The sequence below is a fragment of the Tachyglossus aculeatus genome, chromosome 22, assembly GCF_015852505.1.
Source record: "Tachyglossus aculeatus isolate mTacAcu1 chromosome 22, mTacAcu1.pri, whole genome shotgun sequence".
In the NCBI taxonomy this organism is placed as follows: domain Eukaryota; kingdom Metazoa; phylum Chordata; class Mammalia; order Monotremata; family Tachyglossidae; genus Tachyglossus; species Tachyglossus aculeatus.
In genome coordinates, this window is record NC_052087.1 from 20,113,160 (window position 1) to 20,139,987 (window position 26,828).

Genomic DNA, 26,828 nt, shown 5'->3' on the forward strand with positions numbered 1-26,828 from the left:
TGGTTTTTTAAATTTTAAGCCCCAAGCTTCCCTCTGTTGCAGTTTCTGCTGCCCAGTTCTTCACCCCTCATGTGGAGCTGAAGTTCCTAGTGGCCTGGGAGGGAAGGGCAGTGACGATGGGGAAGTAGGAGTGTCAGAGACCCCCAGAAGAAATGCTCTAGGATTGGCCCTTCTCAGATTTTTTTATATGGAGCCTGGGGAATCCTGTTGTTATGCTGCTTGTCCGGTGTAGTTCATGTGTGGTCACCTGTACAGCGTTGGGTGGAATTTATGAGGTTCATCAGTGGTCATCTTAGCCTCAACACAGTGCTGAATCTGTGGCTCTGGAAGCTGATAATAATAATAATGATAATAATACTTGCACTATTTGTTAAGTGCTTGCTATGTGCCAAGCACTGTTCTAAGTGCTGGGGTAGATACAAACTAATCAGGTTGGACACAGTTCCTGTCCTACGTGGGGCTCACAGTCTTAATCCCCATTTTACAGATGAGATAACTGAGGACCAGAGAATTTAAATGACTTGACCAAGGTCACACAGCAGACATGTGGAGGAGACAGGACTAGAACTCACATCCTCTGACTCCCGGTCCATGCTGTTCCCAGTAGGCCATGCTGCTGTTTCCACTAGGCCATCCTCATACAGTGTGACCTGCTAGTGTGATCCACTAGTCACATAGAGTGCTGGATATACCTAATGCGGGACTAACTCTGTCACTCTGAGTGTTTTTCATAGGAATGCCTTTGAGGGGGCCAGGCTTCTCAGACCATTCATTCATTCATTCATTCAATTCGTTCAATTGTATTTATTGAGCACTTACTGTGTGCAGAGCACTGTACTAAGTGCTTGAGAAGTACAAGTTGGCAACATATACAGACGATCCCTACCCAACAGCGGGCTCACAGTCTAGAAGAGGGAGACAGACAACAAAACAAAACATATTAACAAAATAAAATAAATAGAATACTAAATATGTACAAGTAAAATAAATAGAGTAATAAATCTGCACAAACATATATACATGTGCTGTAGGGAGGGGAAGGAGGTAGGGCAGGGGATGGGGAGGGGGAGAGGAAGGAGGGGGCTCAGTCTGGAAAGGCCTAGGTGTGGGAGACCAGAACTCCAACTCATAAAGGACTCCTTTCCCAGCCTTGGGTCTCTTCAGTCAAGCTACTACTTAATAAATGCCATCAATATTGGGTTTCATTTATTGAGCTTTCACTTTATGTAGAGCTGTGTCCTAAGCCCTTTAGAGAAAACAGTGTCATAAGTAGACACGATCCCTGCCTTCAAGGAGCTTATCTTCAGCCTCTCCTGGCCACCCAAAGTGACCATAGGGAGGAGAAAGGCTCATGTCCATGGTGGCAGGGAGCCAGAACCAACCATGCCAAGGAACCATGGGGCAACCTGGGAATGGATTTCCATGGTTGCAGGGAGGACAGAGAAGAGTGCAGGACTGCCAGGGCATGAGATGATCTGCATCCACCCTGGGTAGGGACCTTTGGGATACTTCTATTTTGGATACCAGCCCACAACTAACTTCCTGGGGACCACTTTCTATGGGAAAAAGTTGCTTTATTTTTACTTCAAAACATTTACCTCAGTGAAGACTCTCCCTGAGTGCAGTCCTCCCATACAGACTGAAAGAAATCTCTGATCAATGCCTAGTAAGTGGGGGCCCAGCTTTCAGTCAGCTAACAGGTGCTGTCAAACTGAGCATGAAAGCAACAGGCATCAATATTTCCAGGGGGGCAGCCCATTCTCCCAAATACTCCTTTTAGTCTGCAGGCCTCAGAATTCAATAGAAAGATTCAGCCAAATCTACACTGTCTGTGGTAATGGCGGGGAGGGGGAATGTGGATAATTGTGTATGTAGTTCCCAACTGCATTTAGCCACTATTTCCAATTAATCTCCATGACCATTGTTTTCTTCTTCCAGAATAGCTAGCAGGTGATAAAATTGACTTACCTAAGCTTCACCCCCTTTCTCTTTACCCTTTCTCCTTCCCCCTGCCTGCTTTGTGGTGTGGATGCTAATGAAAGGCCCCTGAATTGAGTGAGGAAGAGAGGAGCAGAGAAAGAGAGCAAGCCAGGAGAGACACAGAGAAAGAAAGGAATACAGAAATAGAGATAGAAGTAGAGTTGGGGGCAGAGAGCACTCAAGTCTCTAGACTGAGATGGACAGAGATTATTAGAGAGAGAGGCAGAAAATAACCCAGCAAGGAGTTGACCATCATTCTCACAGATGGCATTGTAGGTGTAAGGCAGCCCACAACAATAACAGCGGCATAAAAGCCACACTGGTGCTTCTCCTCTCCTGCGGCCACCACTTCTGCTGCCTCTGTAAATTACTCCATTTAATCAATAATATTTATTGAGTGTTTATGCAGAGCACCGTACTAAGTAAGAACTTGGGAGAGTGCAATACAACAGAGTTGGCAGACATATTCCCCGCTTACAATGAGCCTTTGGTCTACAGAGACTCTCCAGAACTTTCTGCCAAGGCCACCTCATTCATCGTTCTGGCACCAGTGGGAACCAGTGAGAGCAGCAGGGGTGGCACAGTGGCTGCAGTGCGGACAGAAGTTGTAGCCTTTTCTCTGCGCTTCTTCATGGCTGCCATTTCCCTGGCCTGCTGTCCCTGGGTGCCCTGCCGCTGCCATTTCCATAACCGTGAAACCTAGGCAGGTTAGACAAAAGCAGGACTTTTGTCTCTGTCCTGGTGGCTGCATTTCGGTCAGTGGGACATATGACCAGAATTCATTATAGTCCTGCCTAATGCCCATTGTTGGGTAGTAACTGTCTCTGTACATTGCCGATTTGTACTTCCCAAGTGTTTAGTGCAGTGCTCTGCACACAGTAAGCACTCCATAAATATGATTGAATGAATGAATAATCACAGGATTTAGAGTCCCCTTCCAGCACTGTCTAGGGGAAAGAAAGGAGACTTGGGTTATAATCCCAGCCCCACTACTTTTTTTAAATTGGTATTTGTTAAGCACTTACTGTGTACCAGGCACTGTGATAAGCACTGGGGTAGACAAAAGTTAAACAGTTTGGACACAGTCCATGTCCTATATGTGGCTGATGGTCTTAATCCCCATTTAACAGATGATGTAACTGAGAGAAGTTAAGTGACTTGCCCAAGATGACTCAGCAGTCAAGTGGCAGAGCTGGGATTGGTTCCTAGGTTCTTCTGACTCCAAGGCCTATGCTCTATCCACTAAGCCATGCTGCTTTTCTGCTGTATGACCTTAGGCCAGCCATTAACTGCTCTGTGCCTCAGTTTCCTCAAGAGTAAATTGGGGATTAAATTATTCTGTTTAGACAGTGAGCACCATTTAGGACAAGAACTGTGTCTGATCTAATTTTTCTGTACATACTCCAGTGCTTAGCACTGTATTTACAAAGAGTAAGGCTTAACAAGTATCATACTATCATATTAATATTAGGATCTGCAAAGACTGATCTTTGGCTGAGAGGATTTGAATTTTGTGGACCACTTCAGTTTGGCCTTTGGAACCCAAATGCTGAGACTGGTAGCAGCACAGGCCCGTAGATGGGACTTGGCAAAGGAGAAAAGGACTTGGACAAGGACTTGGACTTGATTTACAGAAGATGTCACCAGGATCAGTTTCTGTGTCACACACATCCCTTGGTTCGCAACAACTCATCAATTCTGCTAGCTTTCACAGTGGGGTTTGCTTTTGACTCGACTCACAGAAAATACACACAGACACACAGGCAGACCGACCCGCTCACCCATGACCACACAGACAGATTTTCCCTCAGTTGGCCTTTTTGTCATTTTCTCTTCTCTCCTTCCATCCTGATCACTGATTCTTCTGATCATTCTAATGGTTTTCCTCTCTGAAATATACTTTGGGTTTAAAAGAACAACCACCGTGGAATCAATTCTTCATCCATTAACAGGTTGCCTCTGTGCTTGAGACCCAAGCCTAACCTGGTTAGACCTGTTTTGTTTGAACACTAATGTGTGAGTTGGCCAAATGCAAATGAGCTCATGTTTGCAATCCTTTATTTTATTTTTTTAAAGGAGAAGCAGCCAATCAGATGAGGAGGAAGTGACTTAAGGAATTCCCCGGTTGGTGGCTTATTGCTTAACATCCTACAAAATGATTTAAAATTAATGTCCTATGCATTTATCTTCACTCTTATGAGGGCTGTGAAGTGATAACCTAACACCACTGTTTACCCAACACCTGTATGAGCTAGCGTAGATATTACTCTGCTGTCCTCTATTCTACCCCACAGCTACTGGAGTTCCCAGCCAGAATCTTTAGTTAAATGAGGTGAGTTTTTACCTTCTTTTTATCTTAATTTTTAAATTATTGAGTCAAAAAGTAATACTAAACTCTGCTGATCACCTGCCTTGAATTTTCAGAATGTTGTTGTAGATGGCTTATGCTTTAACAGAAATGAAACAGAAATGTTTAAAGCTAACCTTTTATGTTCACCTGACTGGCGCTTGTTAGAATTTTATTATTTGGCATTCAGGTGGCCTCTTTGGAATGTTGCTAGTGAATCCTGTTCATTTTATTTAAGCCAATATCTATTAGTTGAACTCAAAATTTAGATTCCTCTGGTTTTTGCACTAAGGACTCTGATACAGACTTTTTCACATACTGGAGTCCTTCTGAAGCCTTGGAAAAGAACCCCGGGTAATACTGATATTTGATTCCCTTCCACAAGGTGAAGCTGCTTTGTCCAACAGCTGTTATTCTCCCAGAGTGTAGTCATGGGGTTGCTGTTGTCTTTGACCTGTGAGTTTGGGGTTAAATGAAACTATGCAACCATATTTGCTTTTGGGTTGCCTTTGCCTTTTCACCTTTTGGAAATGGGAGTCTTGTCAGCCTATATTGTGAACTGGCTCTCTCACTTTGCCCTCATCCTTCTTGGAGAAGAGTGAAGGTTTGTTGTTAAAATGGGTCTGGCAGCCAAAGCAAGCAGGTGTATTTGGAAAAGCTCTATGGCTTAAGAAAGACAAACTGGTGTGGAGAAAAAACCTCAATTTCAGGGGAAGAGTTTCAACATATTGTAGCAGAACAGACTAATCCTTTGTTTGCTCCACAATGGGACATTATGATAGAGGCAGAAGTGACTCAGCAGCTCCTGTTGCCTTCACAGTTGCTGGCCCCTTTGACTCCATGGTCAGGTTTGGGGTATCATGGTTAAAATTGGGCCCATATAGAGAAGACCAGGGTACTGAAAGAGGTGCTCAGTTTTAGTGGGCAGCGTAGTAACTCACTACGCTGTGGGAAAGGAGCTTTTACCACTACAAATTAGATTTCTCCACATGAAATCAATATTTCAACTTCTGGGGTGGTTTTTATCAAGCAATTGTTTATAAAGGAGTAGGCAGTGTAAATACAGTACCCTGACAGTTGTGGGGAGTAACCTCTGAGGACAACTTCAGTGCTCATTACCTGGTTAGTTGTTGTTCTCTGTGTGAGCAAAGACCCAAGCAACTTGCAGTTAGAAGAAGAGACATTTGAGAGCGGGATATATTGCCAAGAATACCAAATCATGGAGTTTATTGGTGAAAATGTCTAATAAAGGATTATTTCTCATGGAGAAGAGAAGGCTGAGAAGGGTCTTATTAATAATTTTCAAGCATATGAAGAAATATTTAATAGATAATAAACTGAAAGTTTTACATTTTTACTTTCAAGAAAGGTTGTAGGCTCCTCTTTTCTAGGACTTCCAAGAATATTGTGGACAACAACTATCTTTTGGGAATGGTTTAGGTGCAGTGCTCCCCGAAGGCAGGATGATGGACTGGAGGACCTCTAGAGGATTATGTGGTTCTCTGAAATCATGAGGGCCAGAACAGACCACAAGGCAATAGGCTTCTGTTTTCCATGATCTAATCTCCAGTACCTGGTTGTAGTCCATTTTAAATTATACTAATGCAATGCGTGCAGGTGAAGTGAGGAATATTTGAAAAAACCTCAATATCTTCATCATATTGATCAGAAAAATAGTAGACCCTTCATGCTTGCATTAAACAAGAGGTTCACCGGTGTCATTTTGAGCCAGAATAGGCTTAGAATATACTGAACTGTAGCTCTTGGCAACCCAAGGCGGGTACATTTGTTTGAAGACTTTAGCTTGTGAATCTTCACTACATTGTATGCCCTCCAAATGGCAGAGAAGAGAATCGAAGCACAGAGAGGTTAAAACTTTTGTCCAAGTTCACACAGCAAGTCCTCTGGGGGAACTGGGATGAAAATCCAGACCTCTAAACTCCTCCTCCGGTGATAATAATGACAATGATATAATAATAACAATAATATTTGTTAAGTGCTTACTATGTGCCAAGCACGGCACTGAGGGCTGGGGTAGTTGAAGATAACCAGACACAGCACTCACAGACTAAGGAGAAGAGAGAACAGGTATTGAATCTTCATTTTGTAGATGAGGAAACCGAAGCACAGGGAAATTAAGTGACTTTCCCAAGGTCACATAGCAGGCAAGTGTTCGCGACAGGATTAGAATCGTGGTCTTTACACTATGCCATTGATCTGTTTATTAGGTTATATTACTTCTCTGAACCGACCAGTGGAATTGTACAGCTCTCTCCCTAATACAGAATCAATTATCCAACAGTAGGGTAGGAAGGAACATTTTTGCAATCCTTCAGGAAAGACCACACTACCTCAATATTCCCAAACAGTTGGGTACAAAGTTGCTATTTTTAAAGACCACCAGGGAGAGGTATCTTGCAGTTGCCTTTCAGAACTCATCCCAGGATTTGGCAGACTAGCCAGGAAGTTCTTCCTTCCAGCTAGCCTAATCCAAAACCCTCCTGTAGCAGTGTAAAGCCACCAATTCTCGTTACAATTGCAGTGTTGTTTGGATTACTTTAGTTTCTGTTTTGGGTGGGGCCTCGAGAGGGAGGCTGTGGGGCTGAAGGGATTAGGCGTCCAACTGGACACACAACAGGAGAATTGTGTGGCAGTTTGAAAAAACAATAAAAAGAGCTGGAGTCGGGTATGGCCTACTCTTGGTAGCCGTTGGGGTTCCAGCCTTGGTTTTGATCCAGTGAAAAGAGGTGTCGGCCATTTTTTCTGCAGTTCAACATGGTTCATTGGGCAAACACTAACTGGGGACTCATGGAGGCCTGGCAACAGGTCCTTAGGGTTGTAGTCCTGTGTCCATCTTCTGATTAGCTGGGGAATATAATCAATTGATGGCTGAATTTTGGGGGTGCTGGTGGCTCTCCTTTGGGCCTCACTCTGTCATCAGCCCACCAAGTCTCTGGATATAAGATTGGGGCCAGCCAGGGTGAAAAAACTGGAGATTGAGGAGGAGATTGGAGCTGCTGTCTATGAAATTGACTGTTGTCTGGATTTCAAGGCTGGCCCAGAGTCCTCTGAGGTACTCACCTGAAGAAGGGATATTATTTCATTTACTACTAGAGAGGAACCCATTTTGTCTGGGTTTCCACTGATGTTAGTCTCATCTGTGTGCACCATGCACTCTGAGGGTCTGGAAAGGTTGAGCATCAACTGGATTATAGGAATAGTGGAACTTTCTGCTGATAATTTTTAGCTTCTCGTGTCCATATCAATCAATCAATCAATGGCACTTATTTAGTGCTTACTGTGTGCAGAGCACTGTACTAAGTGCTTGGGAGAGTGCAGTAAAGCAGAGTTGGTAGACATTTTCCCTGCCCACCATGAGCTTACAGTCTAGAGTGAATTCTAAATCTTGCTTTGCCGTTGGGTGGATAGGAGATTTGGATGTGTGTCTTAACCACAGTTAACACCCTCAGTTTCCTCATGTATGAAAGGAAAGCTTTGTGGAAGCTGGGTGAAGACCAGAATTTAAAAATGGTTGCAAGATTAATTACTATATGTCAGAGAAAAATCCAAATTGGTTATAGACCTAGCACTAAATTGCTATGATAAGTAAGGTGTTCAAAAGACAAATGGTGGTGTAAGAAAAACCTAGCTGAAAAGGGTGTATTGCATGAGTCTTGGCATTTATGATCTACAAATGAAATGGCTTTGGCTTGAACAAGTGGGACTGACAATACTATCCCTTCTTAGGTTCCCAGAAAGCCTGATTCAGTGCTGTATTTATTACCCAGTATGATCCACAGTATTATCCAGAAGTCTTCAGAGAATTACCTAGTATGATTGAAAAACATATTAGTTACTCATGTTAACCCAGACGGATTTCAGTTCCACCACTTTCTAGAAATCACAGCATAGGGACTGGGATGATCTGAGGGCTTTACCAAACAGTTTCAGGAACAGAACTCCAGAGTTTTAGCTGGATTCACCACAGGCTGAGGACTAAGCGATAGGTGGATTTTGTCTCAGTGGGGTTGTCAGTGGGGAGATTAGGCAGCATGGCCTGCTGGAAAGAGCATGGTCATGGAAGTTAGAGGACCTGGGTTCTAATCCTGGATCTGCCAATTGTTTGCTATGTGACCTTGGGTAAGTCACTTAACCTTTCTGTTTTTTTAATGGTATTCATTCCATGCTTACTATGAGCCAGGGCCTGCACTATGCACTGAGGTAGATACAATATATCCCATATCCCGCTTGGGGCTAACGGATGGGGCTGGGGGCTAAAATCCCCCTTTTACAGATGAGGTAACTGAGGCCCAAAGAAGTTAAGTGACTTGTCCAAGGTCACACAGCATTTATTCATTCAATTGTATTTATTGAGCGCTTACTGTGTGCAGAGCACTGTACTAAGTGCTTGGAAAGTACAATTCGGCAACAGATAGAGACAGTTCATTCATTCATTCATTCAATCAATCGTATTTATTGAATGCTTACTGTGTGCAGAACATTGTACTAAGCTGCTTGGGAGGTACAAATCGGCAACAATCAGTCCAGGTACTTCTGACTCCCAAACCTGTGCTTTATCCACCAGGGCATGCTGCTTCTTTGTGCCTCAATTTCCTCAACTGTAAAATGGGGATTCAATACCTATTCTCCCTCTTACTTAAACTGAGAGGCCCAAGAGCCTGGCCCGGTAAACTCAGAGCAGTGCTTGACACAAGCAGCATGGCTCAGTGGAAAGAGCACAGGCTTCAGAGTCAGAGGTCGTGGGTTCTAATCCTGGCTCCACCACTTGTCATCTGTGTGACTTTGGGCAAGTCACTTAACTTCTCTGTGTCTCATTACCTCAACTGTAAAATGGGGATTATGACTGTGAGCCCCACGTAGGACAACCTGATTATCTTGTATCTACCCCAGCACTTAGAACAGTGCTTGGCACATAGCACTTAACAAGTACCATCATTATTATTAACAAATACAGTGATAATAATATGATAATGAATATCTGGGCTGGAGGAAGTAGATTGTCTCTGTAGGCTGCAGACTTTCTGGCTTTCAAGGACATAACTGCATGTTGGTTGACATACAGAAGCATGAAGACATATTGGTTCTGCTTACATGATGGAGGGTGAAGTGAAGATACAGAAATTATCCAGTTAATTTGATCAATTTAAACCTCAAAACCTGGGTCTTGAATGATTTAATTTGGCATCTACAATGATGAAATGAACTGGAACACTCTCCATTTCACTCTATGTAAGTAGATTGATCAGTCAATCAATCAGTTGTATTTGTTGAGCACTTACTACATGCAGAGCACTGTACTAAGCACTTGGGAGAGTACAACACAACAGAATTAGCAGGCATGTTTTCTGCCCATAACGAGCTTGCAGTCTAGAGGGAGAGACAGATATTAATATGAATAAATAAGTAATTTATAATATATAATTTAAAGATATGAACATACAGCCTAAGATGTGAAATCAGAGGACTGCGATGGAATTTTCCAGTATACTCTTCCATTTGCTTTCTATAGACATATGACTCAGACTTTATGCTCAGTAGCAACCTTGTCTTGGTGGTGTTTGGGCTTGGACGGCACAGCAATAGGTTAGGGAGTTAAGTACATCTAGTCCTGGATTCTAGACTACCCAAAAACCCTGATATCCCCATAGTACCCTCACTGACAAGCAGAAATCCAGGATTTCCCGGCTCCTCAAGCCCCGTTCTTCCGTCTTGCTGCCTCTTTGAATGGTCTCAGGGCACTCAGAGCCTACAAAGGCTGGGAGCAAGATGCAGTGGAGCTTGGTGAGGGGGGTGAGGAGGTGAGGTAAGGCCACCTCCCCCCATATATCAGCTGTCAATCAGATTTCCAGACCAGTCAGGAGTCCCACATAAGGAAGCATACATCATGGACCTGCTGCCTTGTCTTCGTAAGCTTAACCTAGCATTTACCAGGTGAACTAAGCTAAATCACAACAAAAATTACAAGGTTCCAATTCCCCTTTTTTGTTGAAAATGAGTCTGGGACCACAATGGCCATTAAACATAGACAGCATTCCCTCAGATTTTTATTTTTATTTTTTTAGACTGCTGCAGTGTTTGGTAAAGACACAATAATTAGGGAAGCAAAGGACGACACTGTAAATGGAAGTGGGAACAGCCTAGTCAAAGCACGCTGGCAGACTGCCCTGAGATAGGGGTTTCACTCTGGTGATCCATGCCCTTTCTCTCCCTCTGAAGTAAGCACCTGAAAAGGGAATGTTCTTTCAATTTCCTATTTCAACAGAAGTCTAACTTCTTGAATAAATAATTCCCTGGAAAATTGGTTTTACTGGCACCCAGCACTGATTTTCATGGAAAACTCTGGCAGCCATCTTATTTTCACTCTGCGTCACAGCTACTCAGAACACAATTTGATCACCGGACTTTATTCGTGTGGACAGCAAACTTGTTTGCCAACTCTGTTGAGCACTTAGTACAGTGCTCTGTACTACTGAGATAAATACCACTGATGATGGTGATGATGGTGTTTTTCTGAGGTTGGGCTGTATTAATACAGATAGATTCATCACCGGGTTTTTGTTTCTTTTTCATACCCATGCCTGGGGACTGATCTATCTTATTTTGAGCCAGAATGACTTCTAACAAGTGACTATAATCTCCCTCAAGAAAACATTGACAAAATAGCTTTAACTCGGGAGCATGTCGTAGGCCAAAGACACCTTCCTATTACTTTGGCCAAAACAAGCATTTTTAAACTTTCAAAATTTTGATTAGCAAGTTGATGTGAGCTACATTGTCTAGCCAGATGCTCCCAGCAGACTTTGTCAAGGTCACTAAACACTGCCTCGATGTTCTTTCTCCATGTTCTGCCTCACTGACCTACTTGACAAACAGCGCCTCAAGCTTTATCTCCTCTCTATCCCTGTCCCTTAACCATCTGCTGGTCTAATGATCTCAGAGTGCTCTCCAGACCCAAGCAGGCTGGCAGTTGTCTGAGTGAGAGAGAGAGAGAGAGAGAGAGACAGAGCAAGAGAGAGAGAGAGAGAGTGCACAGATCCACCAGGACCATCCCAAACATCAGCTATCGATTGTACCCATTCATGGGCCAACTGGAAGATAAGCAGCAGGGACCCAGCTATACCCCAGAAAAATGCCCTCAATGAACATCAACCCAGTCCTATGAAACCCTTAGTTCCTAATCCCCATTTCAGTATTTCATTGGATTTAAAAATGAAACTTGAAAGATTCAATCTCTAAACAGCCATCAGTATCCACTCACTCAATAATTCTTTTTTTCAGTTTGTAGAGCATTTTGTCTGTTGTTGATGGTACAAGTTTCGGATCCTGCATCTTGGAGATTAGTGTTGTTGGCAATGCTGCAGAATCCTCTGGAAATGAGAGGTCTTCCACTTCTCCTTAGTGAAGAAGCAGAGTGGCTTAGGAAGCAGTGTGGCTTAGAGGAAAGAACACGGGCTTGCGAGTCAGAGGTTGTGGGTTCTAATCCTGGCTCTGCCACTTGTCAGCTGTGTGACTTTGGGCAAGTCACTTCACTTCTCTGTGCCTCAGTTACTTCATCTGTAAAATGGGGATTAAGATTGTGAGCCCCATGTGAGACAACCTGATTACTTTGTATCTACCCCAGTGCTTAGAACAGTGCTTGGTATGTAGTAAGCGCTTAACAAATGCCATCATTATTAAATATTCTGTGCTTCAGTTCTGTTTCAGAGTCAGAAAGGGGACCAGAATAGGCCTAGAAATCGTCCAGCAGATTCACTGGTACTGCCGATGCAGATTGACCTCAGATTGAACATATAGAACACTATTCTCATGTCTTTGTTCTAAACCTTTTTTTTTTCTCAGTGGGTTCTAATGGACAAATCTCTGTAGAGTTACTTAGGATGGATTTTTGACCCTAAATGCTGCATTTGGATAGTGATTTCTCTGGCTTATCTACTTAGTACTGAGGAGAAACACAGATAGTTTTACTTTTAGATAAAGTATTGACATGACAGTAAAGTCTGTCTGAGCTATTAGAGATACACTCAAAAAGGGCAACAGAGAAAAGTGGCTCTCTAATAGCTCAGTGGATTGTAGTTTGGAAGTTTCTGAGTGGGAAGGTTTCATTTTCTGATTTTTCCTGCCTGTCACCAGTAACTGTATGTGCCTGAGTGGGGGAGAGCTCATTCAACCACAAAGGGGAACAGAAGCTCCTAGGTCAACTGGGGCTGAACCCTGGATCGTACTGACTGACCCTGTTTAACTTTCTAGGCAACCTGGTCTCTTCAAATGCCCCAGAGGTGCAACTTCTCATTGGCCTGAGGTTTCCCTTTGAGGCCTATTAGGCAATTACTGGAAAATAAAACACAATTTTCTTTCTGAGGGGGTGATTCTGGGCAAAGCACTTTGCCCACTCTCTGTGTTGCCAACGGTTCTATGGTCAAAATGTCTTATAGCATTTGATTGAACAAAGAGAGAGTCGCACATCATTTGCCCTAGACAGGGGCATTATTTTCCTTGATGTAACTGAGGATGCCATCTGATGAACACTTACCAAATGAAGGTGAAAAGGATGGGGTGAATATCTGGACAGCAGTCAGTAAAGCAGAATCAAGGCACTCTATTTAGAATCCAATACTTGGGCAATCAAGAAGGAAATGCCTGAATGCAGGGAATGGAAAAGCAGATTAATATTCAGTGTGGAGCTGGTGAGGTCTAGTAGTTAAAAGAGGGAATTGGGAATGCTTCAATTTTTTTCATTTTTTAAATTGAAATGATGATGAATAAGGTACTTGGCAAACTATCCTTAAGGATGGTAGCCATTTTCAGAGGCACATTTTTAAAAATGTCTATAATTCAAGCTACATCCATATCTGAGCACACACATATAGAATGTGTGTGTGTATGTGAATGACTGTGCTCAAGCTTGAAGATGATGCTTTTGAAAGTGAGATCTTATCAATGTATTCAATGGTTCTTGAGGTAGTAGTAGTAAAAACATTTATTAAGCTCTTATTATGTAAAGAGCACAGTATTAAGCTCTGGGTAAGAATGCACAGGTGGAAATCAGGTACAGCCCCTGGGCCTAAACGTGCTCACAATCTAAGAATATAAGTGGGGGATAGAGGACTCAAGACAGATACCAGGAATGGTGAAACAATAAAACACTAAAATGTCATAAAATGGAAGGACGAATGCATAAAATAGAAACAGAAATCAGTACGATGCTGTGGCTAGAGGAGCAGAAGTTCATGCTCCTCATGGTTTAGAGTCCAAGGCACACCTACGGCTGCATCGACTGCTTCAGTGGCCAACGTTACAGTGTTTTGTGGAGGCCTCGTGCTGCAGGTGCTTTCCTATTTCTTGCTGGAATGGTTCACGTCTGAATGGACAGATGTGAACCAAACTTCAATTATCTTCAATATGCACCAAACTTTAATTTTCTTCCTGGAATGGCTGGATGGAGACCCATTGCTGTTGTCTTCCATGCTCAAGCAGAGCAAATAGCCTTCAGTCCTTGAGGAGGATATGGAGGTCTCCATGTCCACACTGGTAACAGAGGGTGTAATATGATGCTAGATGCTGTTTTCCTCAGCACTTTTATCCAACTCCCACCTCCAGGACCCCAGAGGAAGAAAACTTGTGTTACCTAATGGATAGACCTTGGGCCTGGGAGGTAGAAGGACCTAGGTTCTTCTCCCAGCTCCACCACTTTTCTGCTGTGTGATCTTAGGCAAGTCACTTCACTTCTCTATACCTCAGTTACCTCATTTGTAAAATGAGGATTAAGACTGTAAGTCCCATGTGGAACATTGACTGCATCCAAACTGATTAGCTCGTATCTACTCCAGTGCTTGGTACAGTGCCTGGCATGTAGTAAGCGCTTAACACATACTATACAAAAGTGGGAGGGCGGCAGAAGAGATTTCTGTGTTTTATCCTGGGAGTAAATACACATTGCTATGGCCACTGGTGACAGGGTTTAGGGAAGGGCAGAGGCATAGCTTAGGGCCATTAGTCCCCGCCCTTCAGAAGATATAATAATAACTGTGGCATTTGCTAAGCATTTATTGTGTACCAGTCTCTGTGCTAAGTGCTGGGGTTGGTATAATACAATCCGAACAGGTGTCTCTGGCCCACAGTGCAGCTGGCCCCCCTGTGGGCCATGGGACACTTGTCCGAATGTCCATTGGGGTAGTCTGACCCTAAGAACAGGAAAAAGGCCAGAAAAAGGTAGTGGCAAAGCTCATTCTTCACACCCTCAGTTAATCCTGAGACTGTCAGTGGCAGTCGTCTAGGACGAGATAGTGATAATCCCTGCTCTGCCACATGTATGCTGTGTGACCTTGGGCAAGCCACTTAACTTCTCTGAGCCTCAGTTACTTCATCTGTAAAATGGGGATTAAGACTGTGAGCCCCACGTGGGATAACCAGATCACCTTGTATCCCCCCCAGCACTTAGAACAGTGCTCTGTGCATAGTAAGTGCTTAACAAATGCCATTATTACTATTATTATTATTATTATTTAATTCTGGGGGGCAGAAATTAACTGACTCCTGGGAGAATAATTTTCTTCCCCTGGAAGGCTATGGCTCTGTACTTTCCAACTACCTAATCTAGTTCCTGGGGATACTGATTTATGGGAGGAAGTTTAAGAAGCAGAGGAAATGCTAGATAAGTTGGTAAAAAGAGGTCACTTGGTCAAAGAAGATCATATAAAACATGGGTGCACTGGGGATAATCAGTAGAAACCTCAAACAGGGGATAAATGCCTTAGGAATCTCTTCCTAGAATCACAAAGCAAAGGGCTTGGTGGGCCCAAGATTCCTCTCCTCTTTGAATACCATTGCATGGGTCTGTGGATGAAAATTCTTTTCTCTTTCTCTGCTTATTTCCTTCTCCCTTTGCGTATGGGAAGAAAAGAAAAAAAAAATCCCTCTCTCCAGGTTCTTTGAGCAGTTGAAATGTTTCAGTTACATGTTGCGCTTCCACAGTTGTCAATATTTGACTTTTTTTGAAGTGACTGAGATAGTTGTAGAATGAGATGGAACAATAAAATACAATCTAGATATTGCAGATAGGTCGCATGTCTTCAAACTCTGCTGTACTGTATTTTTTCTAGTGTGTAATACAGCACTCTGCACACAGTGAAGTGCTTAATAAATGCCACCAATTAATAGATACAGATTGAATGGACTTTTCCTCACCTGAAAAAAAACTAGAATTCGGTTTCAACTAATTATGAATTCACAATATGTGCTAATGTGTATGGTATTTAAAAATGAATAATTCCAAGATAATTGCCAAGATATTAAGGTTTAAACAAGAGGGGCTCTTCCTATGCAAAAATTAGTTTTCTTAAGGATTTTCACATCCTCATTATTGACGTTGTTTTTCTTGTTATTACTATTAATAAGCCTGTGACAACATTGCAGGGTGGGGGGAAGGGCAGGCCAATCCATTGAGTCAATTCTGCACTTTAAACAGGAAGCCTGATTAGGGCTTTGACTGATAGATTAGAGTGGCTGTGAAGGAGCTTTTCTGGTGTGTCAGGTACTGTGTATACTGGGATTCTTTCATCTTGGGACATAGGGATTATTACATGTACCTGTGTACCTGAGTGTAAAAAGGGTTTATGGGAGTTGCCCATATAGAATGCCAGTCTTCACTTTGAATATTTACATATGTATGTATTTTTAAAAGAACCTTTGTTTCGGGAATACAGGAATCTACACACAAGTCTATGAATAGTTTACATTTAGTAGTAGTCCATGCTTTTAGGGTTACAAGCATGGGCAGGTGCCACTCAGCTTTCAGGCATTACGTGAGCTCTCTCCCCTTTATTTATTCTCACTTCTCTCCCACTGTAACCCAGCCCACACATTGTGCTCCTCTTATATCAACCTACTCACCTTTGCCTTCTGGCTCACCCCCTTCCTCCTGTCTGGAGCTCCCTCGCACTTCATATTTGGCAGACCACTGCTCTCCCCATCCTCAAAGCCCTACTAAAATCAGTTCTCCTCCAGGAAGCCTTCCCTGGCTAATCTCCTATCGTTCCACCCTATTTCCCCCTTTACTGGGTCACCTATGAATTTGGGTCCCCTCCCTCTAAACACTTAGGTATTTATCCCATGTCCTCCTGCCACAGCACTTACGTGGATTTCTTTACATCTGCTTGCTTCCCCTTCCTGTAATTTATTTTAGTGCCTGTTTTCCCATTAGATTGTAGGCCCCTCAAGAGCATGGATCATGTCTACCAAAACTGTTATCCTCTCTCAAATGAGAGTATAATGCACAGTGCTCTTCAAAGAGTGAGTGGTCAATAAATACCACTGATTGAAGGACTGACAATTCAGTTTGAGCTTCTCAGCCTTTCTCCTTTTCCTAGAAAGGGACCCAAAATTTCCAGAAGTTTTTTTTTTCAAGTGGGATACCTTCAAAGAGATCACAACAGCAGTAATGAAGAGAGGCATCACTCCCCACCCCTCGATATGTGTGCCATATTAGGAAGCACCGCAGTAACTATTTTTGAATTCAAGAAAAGAACTTGTTAATGCCAAAAGACTCCCAGGGTCTTTTACTCTTTCACAGAACTCCAGTTGCGTGGGACTGCGGCAGACTCCCAACTGAGCCTATCTGGGACCCAGCTCCGACTCTAATCCCCTCTCTGCAGAAGGCTTCCACCTTTCTACATTCCAACGCGGTTTATTTCACAGCACACAGTTGTTGTTAAACCTCTTCTTTTTCTAGCTTCCCAACTGGGTTTCAAGAAGTTCCATTTGCTGTCCTTCTTTTGAGGAGAATGCTTGAGAACTCTCAGCCACCTGTGTCCCCCTGCTGTCAGAACATCCTGTTCTTAATGCTCCCTGATAGAAAAGGTGGTTGTCTCCCTGGCTCCCAGGAAGCACTTCTAGATCAGCTCATTGCCCTTTGGTTGTGAAAAACCCCAGGGTAGACAGAAAGGGGCAGTCAATTCCCCTGGGGGCCTTTTGGCATTAACAAGTTCTTTTCTTGCATTTAAAAAGAGTTACTGAGACGCTCCCTAATATGGGGCACGCATCGAGGGGTGGGGAATGATGCCTCTCTTCATTAGTGCTGTCATGATCTCAGTTGGAGTGATTTGTTAAGCTCTTTGTGACCCTTTTGGCCTGGCCCAAACTCAACATGTGATATTGGCAAGCTTAAGAGAGGAGAGGGAACAATGACGCTTGGGCTAATGTGGAGATCATGCCTCATGCTTTTCCACTGCATTTCAACCCAGGATCTTACCTCACTCAGCAAACATGAAAAAGTCTGAACACACCCAAGAGGCAGGGGCCATTATCTTCATTTCATGGATTGGAAACTGCAGTCCAGTTACTGGTGGTTTGCAAATGAAGTGCTTTGCCCAAGGTCAAACTGAAAGTTAGTGGAAGAGGTAGGACTAAGATCCAGTGGCTCTGACTCCCTTCTTTAGACTCCACCCATTCCTTAGACAATATTGACTTTCCAAGTTACAATATGGAGGTGTGCAGGTTGGGAGCAAACAGTTGTCTTCCAGGGGTAGTGTCAATCAGAACTCCCCTTCAGGGTGAGGTCAGGTGTTGCATTATCAGCATCCTTAGCTAGAATTGCTTCGTTTCCCTGTTCATTTTGGTCGGCCTGTTTTTGACTCCACTCGTAGCCCCCGCGGACTTGCCCAGTGGAAAACTACAGTGCCTGATGGCCAATCGTGGACTCTGCCTGCCCCAGCTAGTGAGTCTGTGCCCAGGGTTTATGCTGAAGCAGAGCGAGTTCACACCAAAACTGAAAGCACAGGTTTTTCTTTGGTTTATAAGAAAACACACTGGCATGGAGGCAGAGTCAAACCAGCTCAGGCTGTTTGGGCAGATGCCTTTCTTTGCTTTTTCTGTTTATTTTTCAACAAATCAATTCTTAACTGTGTTGTTATCGGAGCAGGGCAACAGGTGCAAAAAAATAACTCTGCTGCCAACTCAAACGAAAAGGTAGGGCTAATACCCTCTGGGAGGTATTCAGGAGATAACAGAAACCCATGCCAGCAACTGAATTAACAGCTCTGTTTACGGTGGGTTTACCTTAACAACCTGCTCCTAACCCTCTGACACATAAAACACTCTATTGTACTGGGGAAGGCTGTCCACCAACCCAGACAACCAACTGTTTTATCCTGCTCAGAGCACATTTCTTCTTTGTCCTGAGCTCTCCCAGCGAAGGGTTATGGAGGCTGCAATACTGATGCCCTTGTAGAGAGGTCTTTGCAAGAGCAGGGATATACAGCTGATAAAAAGGGTAGGCCTTTCCTGGTTTTTTCCTGTGACCCTTGAAAAATTTGTTTCCAGACTCCAGGACATACTGCTTGTCTGGTCTTGATGACACAGGCATGCTATCTCAGGAGTTTGAGGCCCAAAATACACATTGACCAGAATGATCTAGATAGTTCAGGGGAAAAGCCTGAAATAGCTGAATGTTTTTAACCGAAGCATAAGCCCGCCGAATGATCTAGATACCTTGATCTGCAGACTCATGCTATTTCTTCCCTCGGGGTGAGGGAAAGGTTGTGTCATTTTGCTTTCTATTAGCATTTCAAATCATTCACTGGATGTTCATTTTAGAAACTTCAGTAGTTTGATTTGGTAAGCAAGATTTTCAAAGGGTTTCCTTGCTGAAAAAAATATCCTTGTTCCTTGACAAACATTTTTGATGACAATTTGTCTTTCTTGGACAGCCCAGAATCGGTTTCCAAAACCTTCTTTCTCAGGGATTGTAAACTATAATTGGATCCCGGCCGGGTCAGGTGATTCTATGAAGGGGAGCCAGTATGTGACAGGATCCAGGATGCCCCATCAGTACTAGGCCAAGTGAACCCTGTGGTAGGACGCCAGCCAGAGTCTGTATCCTGGGGGATAAATAAGTTATCTGCCTTGAAATGCCCACTGATAATTATCCAAGTAAGACCAGGTTTACCAAGTCCCAGGGTACTACAATAGTGGAGTGACCTATTCCGATCTGTGATTCCAAGTTGGAATTACAGACTTGCCAGAGATGTGGTGTTTTCCTTAAGTATCTGATATTCCGGTCAAATTATCCACCTCTGACAATTCTGGGACTGTTCTCTACCTTTCATCAGCCCTGGTTCAAAGGCAGTTTTCCTACTTGACTACATCTATGTGTGGTGAATGTGCTCTGGGGAGAGGTGTTTTTCACCTAAATCAATCAATCAATCAATGGTATTGAGTGCTTACTATGTGCAGAGCACTGTACTAAGTGCTTGGGAGAGTAAAATACAATAGAATTAGGACACACTATCCTTTCTCATAATGAGGTTGCAGGCTGGAGGTGAGCTTCCAGTCTAGAAATAATCATATTGGGCTCAGTCCATGTCCCAGAAGGGTCTCAGTCTTAATCCCCATTTTATAGTTGAAGTAACTGAGGCACAGAGAAGTTAAGTAACATGCGCAAGTTCATGCAGCAGACAAATGGCAGAGGTGAGATTAGAACCCAGGTCCTTCTGACTCTCAGGCCTGTGCTCTATTAGACCATGCTGATTCTCCAAAAAAAAAGGTTGTGTTTCTAACCAGGGCAGGCTAATTTCAGTGCCAGACTGCAGACAGTTGCAAAGCCAGGTAGCAAGCCAAGCATTAGAGAAATCTGAAGGTCTAGCCTGGCCTTACAGTCTACAGTTTTACAGGGCATTCCTGTCTGGTTGACCATAATGGTTCAGATTTTCCACTCTCCCATAAGAGGTTGGGAACTCAGAGTAGTTCCCAGGATCAAGACAGACTGGCAGAGGGCTGGGGAGTAGGAAGAGGGAGAGCACAAGACTGCTGGGATCCCTGGGAAGGAGCCACCAATTGGTTAGCCCACTCCCAGAAACAATCTTGGGAAAAAGTTATTGCTTCCTCAAACTCAGTTAAATTTTTTTCAGCCTCACTGGGTTGAATTGTGACAGAGAGTACTAGTTGGCAAGCTGCTTTTTGTTGGATTGAAAATAAGGCTGCCAGCATTCTTCTCTTGAAGAAATGAGCAGGTCTCCTCTCCTAGCTTCAGTCACTGGAGAGCAAGGCAGGATGTTGTGTGGTAAGGGAAGAAGCACTGGAAGGGGTTAGCTTCTCTGTTAAGAGCAGGAAAGAAACTACAGAATTTCTAATGGTCACTATTAACATACTCTAGTGTCTACCACTCTTCACCACAGACCCCTGCAATTGCAGCTTTCTAGAGGGAGCAGGGGGAAACTGAAACTGAACCAGAAATGGGATATGCCTCAACCAGTGTCAGGCAGTCATATTTATTGAGCTCTTACTGTGTGCAGAACACTGTACTAAGTGCTTGGGAGAGTACATTATAACAATAAACAGACACATTCCCCACCGCTACCCTGGCTGGAATCTTCCTCAGCACCGTAGATCACACCGCTGTATCCCAAAAACCTATGTGCCCTGTGGGGTGCAACCATTTCTTTCAATGCCAGTACTGGTTATCACCTCTTTTAGCATGGAAGACAAATGACTATTTGGTCTTGTAAAGTGAGAAAGGGAAAAGAAAGGAAAAGTTGACATCGGGGACTTTGTGAAGCCAGTGTGTGAATCCTAAATCTGGGTCTCTTTCCATCTGGAGCTGGTTGGTGAGCTGTCAGAAGGATGCACACAGTTTATGCTCTGTGTATTATCTGAATCCTGGCAAAGCTGTGCAGGGAGAACTGCAGGACTGCTGATTCCCTTCCCTGTCCTTGGTGAAAAGTTGGGTGTACCATGAAGGAAAATGAGATTTGATTGCCCATCTTCAACTACATCTTTTTCTCTTCCAGTTGTATCTCACATCTTAAAATTTGGATCTCTTTAAGAGGTGGTAGTAGTAGTAATAGTACTACTAGATGTACTAGAAGTAGTAGTAGAAGTAGTAGTAATAGCTTTAATTGAGTGCCCATAGTGCTGTGCACTGTACTAAGTGCTTAGGAAGTACAGAATTGTTTGATGACACATTATCAGCCCACAGAAAGTTTGCACTCTAATGAGGATGGCATACCTAAAAATATTTACAACTAGGGAGGCCAACACACACACCCACCCCCCCCCCCCCCCCCCACACACACGTATTATATATTGTACCTGCTTTATATATAGCTACACATCTATATATGTTTATGAGTGCTAAGAAAGGTGTAAATAAATTTATAAGTGCTAGAGATGACTGAAAGGATGATATGGTTCAGGATGCTGGGAAATTAATTGGGAAACCTTGTTGAAGGAGTTGGTATTAGAGAGGGGTTTGAGTACAGGGAGAGGTGTAGTTTGATGTCATGAGGAAGGGAGTTCTGAGGAAACAGCATGAGCGAGGGGATTAAAGCAGGGCAGGGAGAGTCAAGAGTGAAATAATCCTAGAAGGTTGGATTGAGAGGAGCAAAGAGAGTAGAGTAGGGGAATAGCAGAAGAGAACAGATAAGTGAGGTGGAGCCAGATGGTAGAGAGCCTTGAAGTAGACTGTGAGGAGTTTTTATTCTATGCGAAGAGACACAGGAATCCAGTGGAGAGTTTTAAGGAGAGGAGAGATGTAGGTTGAGCCGTGCTTCAATAAGATGATCTATTCAACTACATATAGGATTGACGTGGGAAGAGGTTGAAAGACCAGTTAAGGAGACTAAAAGAACTGTAGTCCAACCTTGTAGCCCAAACCTTTCCTCGTATTCTTGACAATTCTTAGGTTGCAATCTCAAGATGAAGTTGCCAGGGCCTAGGAGGTGAAGGTTGTCTTCTGGTCAACTTTTGCATCTGTCTTATTTTGGTGTTCATTTGTGTTCAACTCTATGTCTGTCAATAGCACCTTTGGTAGTAAAGATCACAGAAGTCTGTATGTGTGTGTGTGTGTTAATTCAGTTGTATTTATTGAGCGCTTACTGTGTGCAGAGCACTGTACTAAGCACTTACTAAGCTAAGTGTGTGTGTGTACGCATATTCAAATGGCTCACAAATGGCAGAGCACATCCACAGATGGATCCAGACGCAACCTATATCAATAAGCATAAACAACCACAAAATACCTGAAATATGAGGCATAATGCCCTGAACAATGCACTTGAATATGAAGTGTTTTTAGAAACATATTACTGAAGTATGAAATTGCATGTGACATAATCCTCAAAGGATCAAATAAATTCCCAAGCTTTGATTCATGATCCAATTCATTTGTAAAAGCATGGATTATGTATCATAAGCAATTATAGACAATATGTTATTTCTTATTTGGGATGAATAAATTCCAGAATAACTCTTTAAAAATATAGTCTGATTGTCAGAACCAGTCAGAAAGACTCTTCGGGTTCTTCAAAGTTCTTCAGTGTCTCTAAGTCTATTCTGTGAATTGTCTGAATTTATCCCCAGGTCTCTCAGTCTTTATTTTGAATGTGTCTGACCTGAGGTCATGACCTGGCCCTCAGGCTTGAGGAATGACTAGATTTGAATAGTTAGCCTCTACCCACGGGGGAATTTCCAATTTAGCATTCAGCTCAACTCAGCTCTGTCTCACAGCAAAATAACCAACATTTGCTCTGTTGGGCTAGCCATTAAGTTGGGACAATGGGGCAGGGAAGGATGGTTGGAAGCAGGGAACTCTGGTTCTTTATCCAAAGGCTGTGGAATGATAAACAGACAGGAAAATCAAGGATCAGAGTTCTAATCCCAGCTCTGTCCTTGCCTCATTCTGTGACCTTGGGTGAATTACCTAAACTTCCCAAGCTCCTTCTGTTTCTCCATTCATCAAATTAATTAATTAATTAATTAAGAATGGCATTTATTAAGCACTTACTATGTGCAAAGCACTGTTCTAGACACTGGGAAGGTTACAAGATGATCAGGTTGTCCCCAGGGGGGCTCACAGTCTTCATCTCCATTTTACAGATGAGGTAACTGAGGCACAGAGAAGTCAAGTGACTTGCCCAAGGTCACACAGCTGACAATTGATGGAGCCAGGATTTGAACCCATGACCTCTGACTCCACAGCCCTTACTCTTTCCTTTGAGCCACACAAATGGGACTAACATTCCCTGAGTGGCTGGGAGAGGCCAGCACGTTAATTAGGAATAGCAATATACTGTGCAGGGACTAAAAGCTCTACAGAAATAAGAATAATGAATCAGGGATTTTTATTCACATTAAGTGGCCACTCCAGGATGATGAGGGAATAATAATACTAATAATTATGGTACTTGTTAAGCACTTACTATGTGCCAAGCAGTGTTCTAAGCACTGGGGTAAATACAAGTTAATCACGTTGGACTCAGTCCCTGCCCCACATGGGGTTTGCACTCTTAATCCCCATTTTACAGAAGAGGTAACTGGGGCCCATGGAAGTGACTTGTCCAGGGTCGCATAGCAGACATGTAGTGTAGCAGGGATTAAAACTCAGGTCCTTCTGACTCCCAGGCCCATGCTCTATCCACTAAATCATGCTGCTTCTCAGCACTGCAGGCAGAGGGAATGTGACTTAGACACTGGCAAGCACAAACTGGGGCAGAGCTCACTGATCAGAACTGTCCACTGTTCTCAGCAGGTAGGACCCCAAAGTCCCCTGGACTAAGGATTCCCAGAGTCTTTTGTCCACTCTGCCAGTTGAGCCAAAGCTCAAATCAGCTGGAAGTCACTCTCTACAGATTTCGTAGAAGGTTTCTGTCCAGCCATTTCCACTTTATTATTAGAGATTGCTTCTTTTCAGGCAGGGAGAACAAAACAGGATGGCTTCCTGCAGTCACTCCCTGTGGGGAGTCACACCCTCCCATGGTGACCTCAGCCCTGTTAAGTCTGGTGGCTCTTCCCAGTCCATTCACAGGACCTGGGGACCACCACCTGTCTTGTCTTGGGGTTTGGTTTTATGGTTTTTCCTCCATTTTGATTGGATTCCCCAACACCGACAAAGACGAGGTACAAGACTTGTCATACCCCTGGCCCTCTAGGAACTTCCATCTCGGATGGCTCTTGCCCCTCCATCCCCTTCCGCCTTGCTTATATTTACGACCAAATCGCTGTGCAGGCGGTGGTCAGAGTTGGGTGGTGCCAGCGTCAGGGAGGAAGTCCTCCTGTCAAACCTGCCACCCAGCATGACCGGTCCAAAGTGGGGGATCAAGGGGGTAGGAAGCCGTAGATTAGTTGAGAGGGTAGACAATGGGAACGATAATGGCTAGGGCGGGGGGGATTGGTTTCAGGCTACTGGGCAAGCCCACCACCCAGTATGACACATCACCAAGTCATTTGAACAGGAAATTTGATAAATGAGGGCCAAAGCTCAGTTGTGAGGATACACCATAAATAGCAGCTTCCTGAAGGCAGCAGCCAAGCCCAGCCTAAGACAGGGCCTGCTCTAGGGTATGAGCACATGATTCTGAGGTTGCTGCTGTTGGTGGTTTGCTGAAATCTTGTAACCACATTGAGAGCTATTAGCCCTCCCCTTACACCCTCTGCAGACACTCAAGGAGGTGTCTGCTGGCTGGATGCCTCTTTCCCGATAGACAGCCTCATTTCCACTCAAAGTGGCAAAGTAGCAGAGGGAAGGTCAGAGAAAGAGGGCAGCTCTGTCTTTCACTGTCACTCTTTCCGCTTAGATAATTATTTAGCAAGTCCAGGGCACTTCGTATTTGTGAAGCATCAGCAGTTCTTCTTTCCAAGCCTTAAAGATGGGCAAATGGATGACTTATTCCTGATGACAAAGTTAAGCCTCAGAAAGATTCAGAGGTGCTGGGGAAGGTAGTGGAAAGTCTGTTGATCAATATCAACTGTGTAGTGAATCGTTCTTGTCCTTCAACTTCAGGGAGGCCTACTTCTGCCTCCAGACATATCAACATCTGACGTGATTTATTATTATTATTATTATTATTATTATTATTATTATTATTATTATTATTATTATTATACGCATTAAGCATTTGTTCGCATTAAGCATTTACTATGTGCCAAGAACTGTACTGAGTACTGGGGTAGATACAAGATAATCAAATTGAACCCAGTTCCTGTTCCACACTGAGCGCACAGTCTAAGGGAGCGAGAATTTAATCTCCATTTTACAGATGTGAAAACTGAGGCACAGAGACTTTAAGTAATTTTTCCAAGGTCACACAGCAGACAAATGGAGGAGCAGAGATTAGATTGCACATCCTCTGACTCCCAGGCCATGCTCTTTCTACTAGGCCAAGATGCTTCCTAGATGCTAGGAAGCAGCTAGCAGAGAAGCAGCGTGGCTCAGTGGAAAGAGCATGGGCTTGGGAGTCAGAGGTCATGGGTTCTAATCCCAGCTCTGCCACATGTCTGCTGTATGAACTTGAGCAAGTCACTTCACTTCTCTGAACCTCAGTTCCCTCATCTGTAAAATGGGGATTAAGACTGTGAGCCCCACCTGGGACAACCTGATCGCCTTGTATCCCCCCAAAGCTTAGAACAGTGCTTTGCACATAGTAAGCACTTAACAAATGCCATCATTGTTATTATAAGTGCTTAGTACAGTACTCTGTCCACAGTAAGCATTCAATAAATACGATTGAATGAATGAATGAATGCTAAAAACCTTGAGGACAGGGATTGGGTTTTCTAATTCTATTGTATGTTCCCAAGCCCTCAGAATAGGCACTATATAATACTGATGATGATAGTGTCTCAGAAAGATTTTGAAACTCTGTAGAGATTGTAAAATCATTAGCAGTAAATGAGAGTCAAGAGTAGAGAACTTTACTGAATATGGAAACAGTCATCAACTGGTCCCTCTGAGAATCTCCAGGTGTTTTTCTTTCTAGTATTCTCCCTCAAGTGCTCAATAAAGTGCTGTGCTCTCAATAGGTGCTCAGTACATAGGATTAATTTATTGATCTGAGTATTGCAAACTGAGAAACATTTTCATTTAAAATATCCAGGCCATGGTGAATTTTTTGGGGGGGTTGGAATTATATGGATAATTTTATTTTTAAAATATTGAAGATCTCTGTTCTCTTTCTCTGTCCAAAAACTCTTTGCACCAACTCATTCACAGAGTACAGAGGTTTGCTGCTCCAGAGGCTGGAAAGATTAGCAGCAAAGAAGCAGCATGGCATAGTGGGTAGAGCATAGGCCTGGAACTCAGAAGGTTATGGGTTCTAATTCTGGCTCCACCAGTTGTCTGCTGTGTGACCTTGGACAAGTCCTTTCATTTCTCTGTGCCTGTTACCTCATCTATAAAATGGGGATGAAGACCGTAAGCCTCACATGGGACATGGCCTGTGTCCAACCCGATTTGCTTGTTTCTGCCCCAGTGCTTAGTACAGTGCCTGGCACATAGTAGCACTTAACAAATACCACAATTTAAGACAAAAACAATAGAGCTGCATCAAGAACTGAGACAACCTGTAAACTAAATGAGAGGGTAGGGTAGGGAACTGTGGATGGTGATTTCTCTGGGACAACCCCAGACTTGCCAAAGGAAATGCATTTCGGGAAATTTGCTTTCCGCTTGGAGCACTGAATCATGTGTTCTTCATAAAGCAAGGAGGTAGTG

At 43.4% G+C, this 26,828-nt stretch overlaps 1 protein-coding gene across 1 annotated transcript in view; it reads left to right on the plus strand.

The window, feature by feature from the left end:
- The first annotated feature begins 4,134 nt into the window (after positions 1-4,134).
- Positions 4,135-26,828, plus strand: part of EHF (ETS homologous factor) — a 45,206-nt gene continuing 22,512 nt past the window's right edge. Inside the window, exon 1 of the mRNA XM_038764865.1 lies at positions 4,135-4,312. The gene's annotated coding sequence lies outside the window, so the exon portion shown is untranslated. The remainder of the gene's footprint in view (positions 4,313-26,828) is intronic.